Here is a 13,845-nt window from a genome sequence, read left to right on the forward strand (position 1 = left end):
ATAGTACGGTAGCAATGTAAAAAATTGTGAAATAAATCATTGATAGGTGTCTCTGGTATAGTAAAGTAGTACCACTTTTTTCGAGTCCAAACAGTGTTCATTACTTTAAGGAAGGTTCAAATTTCGTCTGGCAATGATTTCCAAAATTCTACAATAATTAGTCTTTGTGCTAGGAGAAATCATAAAACAATCTGAACCGTTACTGTATTCTGTTATGTCAAGTAATTGGAAGACTAAAACAATGTCAAACTTTTGGACAGTGAAGATGTAATATTGGCTGCTCTCGACGAAGCAGAAGAAAGTTCTGAAGTTGAATTAAATTCGGATTCAGATGAAAGCTGTTACGATAGTGATGTTGGCCCCGAGTATGCACCAAATGAAAATGACTTAGATTCTTTGGAAGTAGAAGTAGTACAAAAGAAATTGAAATTTCTACTACACCAGAGCAGCCTCGGAAAAAGAAAAATGATACTCTTTGAAACGAAAGTAAAAAAAAGGTAACAGTAGTATAAGCCGGAGACACATAAAACTCGGTTGTTTTCAAATAAAAATCATTGCTACTTACCTCATATGCATAGCGGAAGATTTTTCAAGCTGGCCATAACTTTTTTCCATGGAAAACACGTTACTTTTAACATTATAATCATTTATTGGTCGTTGCTAATTCGGCGGGCAAATCTTGACTCACGTTGTCTATCGTCAGCTGATGTGCAGTGTTTCCAAACTTATGAACCGATAAATGCTGCACAAACTATTCACAAAAGGTTTTTAAGCTAAAATTGAGGCTAGACTCTACTTTACGTCCTTATCTGCATGGTGATTGCTTCTTTGCGTTCGCGGTGCGCGATCGTGGTGTGGCACCCGGCATCTCTTCGGGTAAGTACCTTTTTCTTTTTACACTTTCTGTTCACGATAGCCCCACTATCCATTCACGGGGTCGAGGTATGCCTACGAGGCTAGGTTAGGCCTGTTAGGTTAGGTTCCATTAGCACTCATTTCACCCCTAAATATGTGCTTCATCATCTAAAAAATACCTCAGTACGTTCAATTGCGCATATCCGGAAAACATAGGGTTTTCTCGATTTACTCCTTCAGGAAATTTTTGCTCGCTTTGGGATTTACGTTGCTGAATTCCTTATCAAATAAGCTTTCCAACGATATATGACACGTATTATTTAGGAAAAGGACGTAAACTAGAGTCTTACCTTTTATTGAAAAAAAAACCGCTCACACGTCATCTTGTCAAACTTCCGCGTGGTTGCTACACTGTGAGGGGGTTGCATAACCAAACGCACGGAACATTTGATTCACGTAGTCGACGGTAATGGCGGCACGAGCTATCGCACAACGGAGATGCATGATTGACGAAAAATACCTTATTTACAGGCAAAATACGTAGCACGATTATAAAAAAAAATATCTCCGGCTTCAGAAAGTTCTCAAGAACACAATTCCGTAAGTACTTTCTCGTCTTTTCTCCTGTAAATTTTAAGAAATCCGTCTCCGACTTATACTACTGTTACCAAAAAAGGTAAAGCCCAGCGTACCAAAAAGTGGTGAGGAAAAAACTATCGGAACTGTTATAAAAGTGCAAGGGGAAACAATGAAGGGCAAGAATGGGTTTGTTTGGGATACGAAATGTCAACAGAACAAGGGAAAGACACCAGCCAAAAATGTTATTCATATAAGGCCAGGACCCACAGCCGCAAACAACTCCCGTCAAGCCACCTCTTCTCTGGAATGTTTTAAACTGTTTCTTGCGACGAAATTCTTGTGACTATTCTTCAATAAACCAATGAACAAATAAAATGTACCCCAAAAAGAATATAACAACAAATGAGGATTACAATGTCATGATTTGTCCTTCCTTATAGTCTACACGTTAATCTGACGTGTCCCTACCTTCAACGTACATGCCGAGAACCATACCTTTCTAGCGTTAATAATACTCAATTCGGCACTGTGCATTTCTCACCTTGCGTTCCTGTTCTGTAAGAACATATATATATATTCTTCTTACGTTACTTAGGATAGCCAGTTACCTGCATCGGAATCCATGTTGTAAACACACAGTATGGCCAGGTCAAACTATTGCTAATTAACGTCATGAACAGCGACAAAGCTCTGGAAATCTCAAATTCTACACGTCATTTTCACTTTAAATGATTGTTTTTGCATTTTTGGTACAAAAACTAACAATTTCAGATAAGTTCCAGACATTTACAATGCAAAAATCGTGGAGAATTAACGACTTTTAAAAATGACCATTCGGTATTTTCGGATTGCTCAGGATCCCGTAAAGTTGGGATTGAGACGAGAATTTTTTTCCCGATCCAGGTCCAGACTTTTTGGGATCCAAGGGGTTTGCAGGACATAATTGTTTTCGTCGGTACGGGAATGTTTTTAAATCCCGACATTCGGGACGGGAAAAATTCGTAATTTTCCGACGAAATGTCCGAAATTTCACGAAGCTTTTGAAATCTCGAATTCTACACGTCATTTTCACCTTACGTGATTGTTTTTAAATTTCTGGAATAAAAACTAATAATTTACAATAAGTTCCAGACACTTACATAGGAGAAAACGTCGAAAATTAACGACAATTTAAAATGACCATTCGCTATTTACCTACTGCTTGGGATCTCGAAAAGTCGGGAAATCATTTCTCGAAGACGGGATCGGAACGGGAATTTTTTTTTCCCGATTCCGGTCCCAACTTTTCGGGATCCCACATACCCCTAGTGGTCACCCTCCGGAGGACGACCCTCATGAGAACAGATCTCACCCTCACCCTCCGAAGACTTGTGAGGGTGTGGGCGAGAGGCGAGTCGTGAGGGTGAGGGTGAAGTCGATCCGTGAGGGTGTTCCAGGGTAAGGGCGAAGTGGAGTCGTGAAAGTGAAGGCAAAAAGGCTAGTCGTCGTGAGGGTGAGGACGAAACGCGAGTCGTGAGGGTGAGGGCGAGAGGCAAGTCGTAAGGATATATGAGGGTGAGGGCGAAACGCAAGTCGTTAGGGTGACGGCGAAGTCAATCTATTAGGGTGAATGACGAGTCCCGAGGTCACCGACCTGAGGGTGACGGCGAGCCCACAGTAGAACGTCGTTTATCCGCATTAATTGGGACCGAAGGTTATGTGGATAACGATTTCTGTGGATAATCAAACATGTGTTTATTTAACAAAGAAAAGCACGTACATTACAGGTTTATTTTATACATACAGTACACAATACTACATACGTATACAGTACAAGAAAACAAACGACATGAGAAAACACTCGTTGAATCTTGCTTTTTTAATGTGCGGATAACTGGCGTTGCGGATAAACGATGTTAGTAGTGTAAACTTATTGTTTCTACGCAGTACTTAGTAGGTATCGTCTTTTAGCCTCTCTTATTATCAATTGAATATCAGTTTTTGACATATTTTGACAATTTTTTGTAGATGTTTTAGCGTTTAGCGATGTTTTAGTAAAATTTTCAATTTTCCTCTTTTTTTCCCACCTCGTACTTGTAGGTATATCACGATCTCACGTGATATAACTTAACCTATTAATTATTTTTTTTATTACGTGCTAAACTACGCGAGAGCCTCTACGTGCTTTGACCTACTTTAGAGTAGACCCAAATAGACAATTCAACGCCCGAAAGTGAGGCTCGGCGAGGCTCGCCTTAATGGTTTTCTCTTGTAAGGCATAAGCCTCATTTTCTCGCAGTGTTGCCAACACCTTACTCGAAATAAAATCACCAAGGTTTTTTCCTTGGTCTAACCTAACCTAAAGCAAGGAGCTGGCGAGCCCTTTTTTTTTATGGATTTAACCTCAGTGGTAGCATATTTTGCCAATTTATTGTTGATTTTATAGCGTTTGACGACTTTTTTCATCGCATCTAATTTTTTTTCCACTCATACTTGGTACGAATGCCACGATCTTACGTGATATAACTTAACCTATCCTTTATTTTTCTTACGAATTTTTTAAAACTGCTCCGTGACCCTCTCGTTCTTCACGTCGTACGCGAAGGACTTCTCGGCGACCAGGATGACGCTGCATAGAGTATCGTGGAACTCGCAGACGATCTTGATGTTGGTTCGATCGTTGACCACCACCTGCTTCCTTTTTGTGGTATCGGCCTGTGGGTTTTGAATTCGCTGGGCGTGTAGTACATGTCCACGTTTCCCTCGGTCACGCGCTTGTAAGCAGAGTACGCTTCGTAAAGTTTGAGGTAATCATCTTTTGTCATGTCGAGGTTGTAATCTCCCGCTTGATAGTATGCTGCGTCCGTTTTGGATAATTTCAATGTTCCCACTGCCGTCGACGTGATGCCTGGATAATCGATTCTGTCGATGACGGTGTTGTGTTTCCTCACCTCCACCTGCGAGAACAAGTGAGGCACGAAGTTGTCCACGAGTATCAAATTTGCTGCTGTGGGGAACGCTTCTCCGCTTTCCTTTTTCACCACGTCGAATTGAAGGTAAAGGTCCGCTCTGTGAGGATGAACGAACCCGTCGCCTACGTCCACGTCGTATTCGATCTCCCTTCCGGCCCAAATCGAATTGAGTCGCGTGTCTTTCCACGAACTCCAGGTAGGCCTTCGCCGTGGGCCACACGATGCTCGTGACGATCTGTTCGACGATATCCCGTGTCGAAGTATTCACCCCATGCTCTCTTCAGGATCGTGATTAGAAAATTTCTTTCTCGCACGTCTATAGCAGTCCTCAGCCCTTTAAATTGCACCTCGTCGCTGTCGGCCAGCTGCACGACGTACTTTTTCTTGGTCAGCGCGAAAAAGTTTTTCAGTACGAATTCGACCTTCACCCGCAGTTCGGGAACCAACCGCTCGTGCAGGTGATCGATCAAGCTATTTTGAGCGCGTTTATCCGTGAGTATGAAAAGCGAATCCGTGTCCATGTACATCATGCGCGGTCGCGGGTTCGAGGCAAAATTTTCGACCACGTCGCGCGATTTCAGTAGGATGGTTCGCGACAGAAAATTGACGAGGGACGCGCAAGCGGGGTTCTTCGAAACGAACGAGCCCCACGTTTTCCCGTACGGCCTGCGAATGTAAGGTTGGTTCACGTGAGCGCGAATTTCTTCGGGAATGTCTTTCAGCTCGTACATCTGACCGTACATGCTGTTCATCATCAACTTCGCAGTGTTCTGTTTCGCGTCCATTTCGAGCAATTTGCCCGGCGGCAGGGCCTTGCAGTTCTTGGCTTCCTTGATTTTTTTACGCAAGGTCATGATCTTGCGGATGCACAGAGCGTTGAGCGTGTCGGGCGAAAAATACACGTGGAGATCCGCTTCCGTGCAGCCGGTGGGATTCGTGCTGCCGCGATAAACGTCCACTTCCGTGCCTGGTGGAACGGACGTTCCGGTGTGGAATTCACGCCACTCCCAAAGTTCACGTTGAAGGGCGAGAGCCCCGCTGCGACCATGACGCTCGGGTAGAGGGACGTATGAACCCCGAGAAAATTCTATATAAAATAACATACCTGGAAATTATATTCACAGTACATTGAATTTTGAATTTTTGTATTCCCCCGAGAAATTCTATATAAATAACATACCTGAAATTCTATTCACAGTAGATTGAATTTTTTGAGTTTTGTAATCACCCCCAAGAAATTCTATATAAAATAACATACCTGAAAATTGTATTCACAGTAGATTGAATTCTTGAGTTTTGTATTCGCACCCAAGAAATTCTATATAAATAACATACCTGAAATTCTATTCACAGTAGATTGAATTTTTGAGTTTTGTAATCACCCCAAGAAATTCTATATAAAATAACATACCTGAAAATTGTATCGCTATATATACTAGACTTTTTTGATTTCTGTGATTTTGAAGAAAGCAATCGCATCCACCACCAGTTTCAATCGTAAAAATGATAAAACTAAATGTGTTACTTGTGGGAAGCTAATCTCAAGGAACAATTTATCGGTACACAGGGCAAGATGTAATGAAACAGCTTCGAGTTTAAATCGTTCGTTACCTTCTAAGTCTTGTGCTCGATGCGGAAAAATGATCAGCATTACAAATTTAAGTAAACACCTGAAAATTTGCAAACCATCGACCGAACAAGGAACATTGAAAAGAAAAATCGATGATCCAGGAACCGAAGCTTCCACTTCCAAACAAGTTAAATTATCCGATGAACGAAAACCAATTAGATCTGCATTTAACCGTCATATTCAGGATTTCTCTTTTACTTCGGAACCAGGCTGCGACATTCTTAGTTTCTTGCGTGAAACGAAAACATCCGTGATAAATATTCTAAAAAATAAATTGGAAAATAATTCCATAAAAGTATATGTTGATCTATTTTCCGAATACGAAAAAGTCGATGGTACAACAAGAGTCTTTTATCATCGAACAAAAAACCAGGCTCTTCATTTGGCGGACGTCGATAATTTGGACGAATTTTATTCTGATCTTTCAAAATGAACTGGTTAAGAAACACGACGATTTCGAGGCTAAAGGGTCGGGATGGTCTCTGTGTGGTAGTCCTCACACGTTAACTGTTTACGTGAACCAATTCTCGCCTCTTCGCGCTTCCAGCTACGTTCCTCTTCCAGTGGATATTAAAAATAAAAAAGCCGTGCTGAACATTCAAAATATAGATGATAAATGTTTTCTTTGGTGTGTGTTGGCGGAACTTCACCCGATTCATTGGTCAAATCATCCAGAACAGGTTTATCATTACAAGCAGCATGAACCTGAACTGGAAAATGCAATGGCTGGCATCGAATACCCGGTGACCATTTCTGATATATCAAAATTCGAAACACGAGCACGAGATGCAGAAGGAAAACGCTTAATCATCAACGTGTATTCCTATACGTTGGATAAACATGTCGTGCATCCCGTCAGGATAAGCGATGTCGACGATGGCGATGCTCGTGTGATTAATCTTCTTCTTATTTCCAACGAGGATGTTCATCACTACACGCTAATTCGTTCTCTATCACGTTTGGTCAGAAGTCAAACTACCAAGTATGCAAACAACATCGAAGTTTGCCCAAGGTGTTTGACCACATTCAACGATATAAAACAAGTCGATTATCGAAAATACACTGGACGTCAAATTGCTATCGATAAACTTGCCGAACATAAAATTTATTGCGGAAACAACAGACCGGTTCGAATGTTGATGCCCGAAAAGAACGAAGTGGAAGAATTCAAAATGCACAAGGCATTGTTGGAAAATCCGGCCATCATCGTTGCTGATTTCGAGGCGTTCCTCAAACCACTCTCATACTGCGATCCGGATCCCGAAGTTTCTTCCACCACACCTTACCAGCTTCACGAACCAAACAGTTTCGGTTACGTTGTCGTGCGACAGGATAAAATAGATGAACCGTACGTATACCGAGGACCCGATGCAATCGAACGCTTCTTCGAAAAGATGATCGAGGAGGTTGGGAAAATTGGATGCATGCTGCAAACATCGAAACCGATGCTTCCGTTATCTGCTATCGAACTTCAAAATTACTATGACACTGTCAAGTGTCCTGTGTGTGATAACCACTTCACAAACGACAATCGTAAAGTGTTTCACCATTCGCATACGGACGGTCGCTTCATAAGCGGAATCTGTAATGCATGCAACCTCAAAATCCAAAAACCAAAATTCGTCCCCATATTCTTTCACAATGGTTCTAATTACGACTTTCATCCCTCGGATACGACACTCAAAAAATAGATATTCTTGCTCAAAACGTAACGATACTCGCGGATGTTTTTCAAGCGTTCACGAAAACGGCAACGAATATTTATAAATTAGATCCAGCGTATTTCTACAGCCTACCGGGATTAGCGTGGTCGGCAATGTTATTCCAGACAAAGGTCAAGCTGGAACTGATATCGGACGTGGACATGTTACTTTTCATCGAGAGGGGGATTCGGGGCGGGATGGTACAATGTGTACAGAGATATACAAAAGCCAACAACGTGCACATGAAAGAAGATTATGATTCAAATCGAGCATCGAATTACATCTTCTACGCCGACGTCGTAATTAGAACCATTGTGAAAGAATATGGGGACGAATTTTGGTTTTTGGATTTTGAGGTTGCATGCATTACAGATTCCGCTTATGAAGCGACCGTCCGTATGCGAATGGTGAAACACTTTACGATTGTCGTTTGTGAAGTGGTTATCACACACAGGACACTTGACAGTGTCATAGTAATTTTGAAGTTCGATAGCAGATAACGGAAGCATCGGTTTCGATGTTTGCAGCATGCATCCAATTTTCCCAACCTCCTCGATCATCTTTTCGAAGAAGCGTTCGATTGCATCGGGTCCTCGGTATACGTACGGTTCATCTATTTTATCCTGTCGCACGACAACGTAACCGAAACTGTTTGGTTCGTGAAGCTGGTAAGGTGTGGTGGAAGAAACTTCGGGATCCGGATCGCAGTATGAGAGTGGTTTGAGGAACGCCTCGAAATCAGCAACGATGATGGCCGGATTTTCCAACAATGCCTTGTGCATTTTGAATTCTTCCACTTCGTTCTTTTCGGGCATCAACATTCGAACCGGTCTGTTGTTTCCGCAATAAATTTTATGTTCGGCAAGTTTATCGATAGCAATTTGACGTCCAGTGTATTTTCGATAATCGACTTGTTTTATATCGTTGAATGTGGTCAAACACCTTGGGCAAACTTCGATGTTGTTTGCATACTTGGTAGTTTGACTTCTGACCAAACGTGATAGAGAACGAATTAGCGTGTAGTGATGAACATCCTCGTTGGAAATAAGAAGAAGATTAATCACACGAGCATCGCCATCGTCGACATCGCTTATCCTGACGGGATGCACGACATGTTTATCCAACGTATAGGAATACACGTTGATGATTAAGCGTTTTCCTTCTGCATCTCGTGCTCGTGTTTCGAATTTTGATATATCAGAAATGGTCACCGGGTATTCGATGCCAGCCATTGCATTTTCCAGTTCAGGTTCATGCTGCTTGTAATGATAAACCTGTTCTGGATGATTTGACCAATGAATCGGGTGAAGTTCCGCCAACACACACCAAAGAAAACATTTATCATCTATATTTTGAATGTTCAGCACGGCTTTTTTATTTTTAATATCCACTGGAAGAGGAACGTAGCTGGAAGCGCGAAGAGGCGAGAATTGGTTCACGTAAACAGTTAACGTGTGAGGACTACCACACAGAGACCATCCCGACCCTTTAGCCTCGAAATCGTCGTGTTTCTTAACCAGTTCATTTTGAAAGATCAGAATAAAATTCGTCCAAATTATCGACGTCCGCCAAATGAAGAGCCTGGTTTTTTGTTCGATGATAAAAGACTCTTGTTGTACCATCGACTTTTTCGTATTCGGAAAATAGATCAACATATACTTTTATGGAATTATTTTCCAATTTATTTTTTAGAATATTTATCACGGATGTTTTCGTTTCACGCAAGAAACTAAGAATGTCGCAGCCTGGTTCCGAAGTAAAAGAGAAATCCTGAATATGACGGTTAAATGCAGATCTAATTGGTTTTCGTTCATCGGATAATTTAACTTGTTTGGAAGTGGAAGCTTCGGTTCCTGGATCATCGATTTTTCTTTTCAATGTTCCTTGTTCGGTCGATGGTTTGCAAATTTTCAGGTGTTTACTTAAATTTGTAATGCTGATCATTTTTCCGCATCGAGCACAAGACTTAGAAGGTAACGAACGATTTAAACTCGAAGCTGTTTCATTACATCTTGCCCTGTGTACCGATAAATTGTTCCTTGAGATTAGCTTCCCACAAGTAACACATTTAGTTTTATCATTTTTACGATTGAAACTGGTGGTGGATGCGATTGCTTTCTCCAAAATCACAGAACTCAAAAAAGTCTAGTATATATAGCGATACAATTTTCAGGTATGTTATTTTATATAGAATTTCTTGGGGTGATTACAAAACTCAAAAATTCAATCTACTGTGAATAGAATTTCAGGTATGTTATTTATATAGAATTTCTTGGGTGCGAATACAAAACTCAAGAATTCAATCTACTGTGAATACAATTTTCAGGTATGTTATTTTATATAGAATTTCTTGGGGGTGATTACAAAACTCAAAAAATTCAATCTACTGTGAATAGAATTTCAGGTATGTTATTTATATAGAATTTCTCGGGGGAATACAAAAATTCAAAATTCAATGTACTGTGAATATAATTTCCAGGTATGTTATTTTATATAGAATTTTCTCGGGGTTCATACGTCCCTCTACCCGAGCGTCATGGTCGCAGCGGGGCTCTCGCCCTTCAACGTGAACTTTGGGAGTGGCGTGAATTCCACACCGGAACGTCCGTTCCACCAGGCACGGAAGTGGACGTTTATCGCGGCAGCACGAATCCCACCGGCTGCACGGAAGCGGATCTCCACGTGTATTTTTCGCCCGACACGCTCAACGCTCTGTGCATCCGCAAGATCATGACCTTGCGTAAAAAAATCAAGGAAGCCAAGAACTGCAAGGCCCTGCCGCCGGGCAAATTGCTCGAAATGGACGCGAAACAGAACACTGCGAAGTTGATGATGAACAGCATGTACGGTCAGATGTACGAGCTGAAAGACATTCCCGAAGAAATTCGCGCTCACGTGAACCAACCTTACATTCGCAGGCCGTACGGGAAAACGTGGGGCTCGTTCGTTTCGAAGAACCCCGCTTGCGCGTCCCTCGTCAATTTTCTGTCGCGAACCATCCTACTGAAATCGCGCGACGTGGTCGAAAATTTTGCCTCGAACCCGCGACCGCGCATGATGTACATGGACACGGATTCGCTTTTCATACTCACGGATAAACGCGCTCAAAATAGCTTGATCGATCACCTGCACGAGCGGTTGGTTCCCGAACTGCGGGTGAAGGTCGAATTCGTACTGAAAAACTTTTTCGCGCTGACCAAGAAAAAGTACGTCGTGCAGCTGGCCGACAGCGACGAGGTGCAATTTAAAGGGCTGAGGACTGCTATAGACGTGCGAGAAAGAAATTTTCTAATCACGATCCTGAAGAGAGCATGGGGTGAATACTTCGACACGGGATATCGTCGAACAGATCGTCACGAGCATCGTGTGGCCCACGGCGAAGGCCTACCTGGAGTTCGTGGAAAGACACGCGACTCAATTCGATTTGGGCCGGAAGGGAGATCGAATACGACGTGGACGTAGGCGACGGGTTCGTTCATCCTCACAGAGCGGACCTTTACCTTCAATTCGACGTGGTGAAAAAGGAAAGCGGAGAAGCGTTCCCCACAGCAGCAAATTTGATACTCGTGGACAACTTCGTGCCTCACTTGTTCTCGCAGGTGGAGGTGAGGAAACACAACACCGTCATCGACAGAATCGATTATCCAGGCATCACGTCGACGGCAGTGGGAACATTGAAATTATCCAAAACGGACGCAGCATACTATCAAGCGGGAGATTACAACCTCGACATGACAAAAGATGATTACCTCAAACTTTACGAAGCGTACTCTGCTTACAAGCGCGTGACCGAGGGAAACGTGGACATGTACTACACGCCCAGCGAATTCAAAACCCACAGGCCGATACCACAAAAAGGAAGCAGGTGGTGGTCAACGATCGAACCAACATCAAGATCGTCTGCGAGTTCCACGATACTCTATGCAGCGTCATCCTGGTCGCCGAGAAGTCCTTCGCGTACGACGTGAAGAACGAGAGGGTCACGGAGCAGTTTTAAAAAATTCGTAAGAAAAATAAAGGATAGGTTAAGTTATATCACGTAAGATCGTGGCATTCGTACCAAGTATGAGTGGAAAAAAAATTAGATGCGATGAAAAAAGTCGTCAAACGCTATAAAATCAACAATAAATTGGCAAAATATGCTACCACTGAGGTTAAATCCATAAAAAAAAAGGGCTCGCCAGCTCCTTGCTTTAGGTTAGGTTAGACCAAGGAAAAAACCTTGGTGATTTTATTTCGAGTAAGGTGTTGGCAACACTGCGAGAAAATGAGGCTTATGCCTTACAAGAGAAAACCATTAAGGCGAGCCTCGCCGAGCCTCACTTTCGGGCGTTGAATTGTCTATTTGGGTCTACTCTAAAGTAGGTCAAAGCACGTAGAGGCTCTCGCGTAGTTTAGCACGTAATAAAAAAAATAATTAATAGGTTAAGTTATATCACGTGAGATCGTGATATACCTACAAGTACGAGGTGGGAAAAAAAGAGGAAAATTGAAAATTTTACTAAAACATCGCTAAACGCTAAAACATCTACAAAAAATTGTCAAAATATGTCAAAAACTGATATTCAATTGATAATAAGAGAGGCTAAAAGACGATACCTACTAAGTACTGCGTAGAAACAATAAGTTTACACTACTGACGTTCTACTGTACTTCGTATCTTTTGAGAGGGGGAGGGTTCCGCACCCCTGGGTCCTCCTAAATACATCCTTCCTGTCTTTCAAAGCCCTATGATTCCAATTTAATTCTTGTCTTCAAATAAGTTCAGAGTACAATAAAGGCTAAAATAATATATTTTTCATTATTTAGTTTTAGTACTTGATAAAACTTTCGGGGGAGGGGTCCGGACTCCCTAAACCCCCATAAATACGTCCTTGCTTATCACCAACATTATTCAGCATCTATTTAGAAAAATTAGTAAAGAACTGTTTCCAGAGTATGAGGTGCTAATAATAAAATGAAGAAGAACTGAATGTATAAGACAGTGGCGTGGCGTGGATTTTTAAAAGTGTTACCGGTTATTAGTAGGACATTTAAAAGAGACTTGGGCGCCTCCCCACCTCATGCCCCCCCCCTCCAATGTCTTCCAAGTAGTTCATATAATATTAATCTGGTACGTATGCAATTCAATACTAGATTTTGGTAAAGTTATTAATCAGGAAAAAAAATGTTGACATAAGGACTGAAGTGAAATCGCAAACATTGGTTGTTGACACAATAATATGTAATTTGATACTTACAGAAACATCGAAGGCTACTTATAGAGCAGATCAATCCGACTTTGAAAATAGTTATATGATGCTGGGATCCCGGGTTCGAAACCTAGCTTGGGCATGGGCGTTTGTGATGTCTATTCATCAATTTAATCATATCATCACTCATCCCCATCTTCGCAAATTAGCCAAAAAGTATAACAAGCGAAGCAAAATCAATCAAGTCAAATCAAAAACTTCTATGATGCTGTTATAAAGAGAAGTTTTTCATTTGAATTTGAATTTTTGGGTTCGTCATGGTCATGGTCCATGTTATTCACATCTAAATTTGACACGTTTTTTTTTCACCCGAAAATAGAGTACATGGCCAACAAAAGAGTTTCGACAACTGCACACACCCACATAACCACGGATAGTCGTTATAGCCCAAAACATTGAAATGTCGGTCATATCCAGCAGACGACTTGGTTTTTAAATCGTTCAGAATAGACTGGCCTCCCTTTCGCCAGAATTTCGATCTTTTTCTGCAAAATAACGAACCGAAAGATTGCTTCAAAATATCTTCTATCGCACGATTACACACACTGTCCAGATAGGATGAACCCGCCACCTCGGAACTCGGATCAAGCTTCATAAATTAATTGTCAATGCCCGAAAACAACATAAAGACGAAAGACACCAGTCACAAAACTCCCACTGCACAGTCCCTCCCACAAACCGTTGTTTACTTTTGTAACACGTGAAGCACCCTCCTTGCCCCCTCCCCTCTCAGCATCGGCCCTTCCCCAATATTTCCTTCGGAACCTGCAAGAAGTCCAGTTCTACTAATGTTGCCATCTTAGTTCTTTTGAAACCAGATTTGCCCAAATCGCGAAACTTTTCGTTTCAATTAAGACGTATGTAGAGTAGATGTA

General features: G+C 41.8%; 1 protein-coding gene across 4 annotated transcripts in view; it reads right to left on the reverse strand.

Annotated features, from left to right (window-relative positions):
• Nucleotides 1-13,845, reverse strand: part of LOC146004332 (uncharacterized) — a 381,568-nt gene that overhangs the window by 115,153 nt on the left and 252,570 nt on the right. The window contains exon 1 of one of the 4 annotated variants that reach the window (XM_083143107.1): nt 2,043-2,083. The exons of 1 other annotated variant lie outside the window; for it this stretch is intronic. The gene's annotated coding sequence lies outside the window, so the exon portion shown is untranslated. 2 more of the 4 variants (XM_083143106.1, XM_083143109.1) reach the window with 2 other exon arrangements.

Source organism: Lepisma saccharinum, chromosome 21, assembly GCF_977018435.1.
Source record: "Lepisma saccharinum chromosome 21, izLepSacc3.1, whole genome shotgun sequence".
Classification (NCBI taxonomy): domain Eukaryota; kingdom Metazoa; phylum Arthropoda; class Insecta; order Zygentoma; family Lepismatidae; genus Lepisma; species Lepisma saccharinum.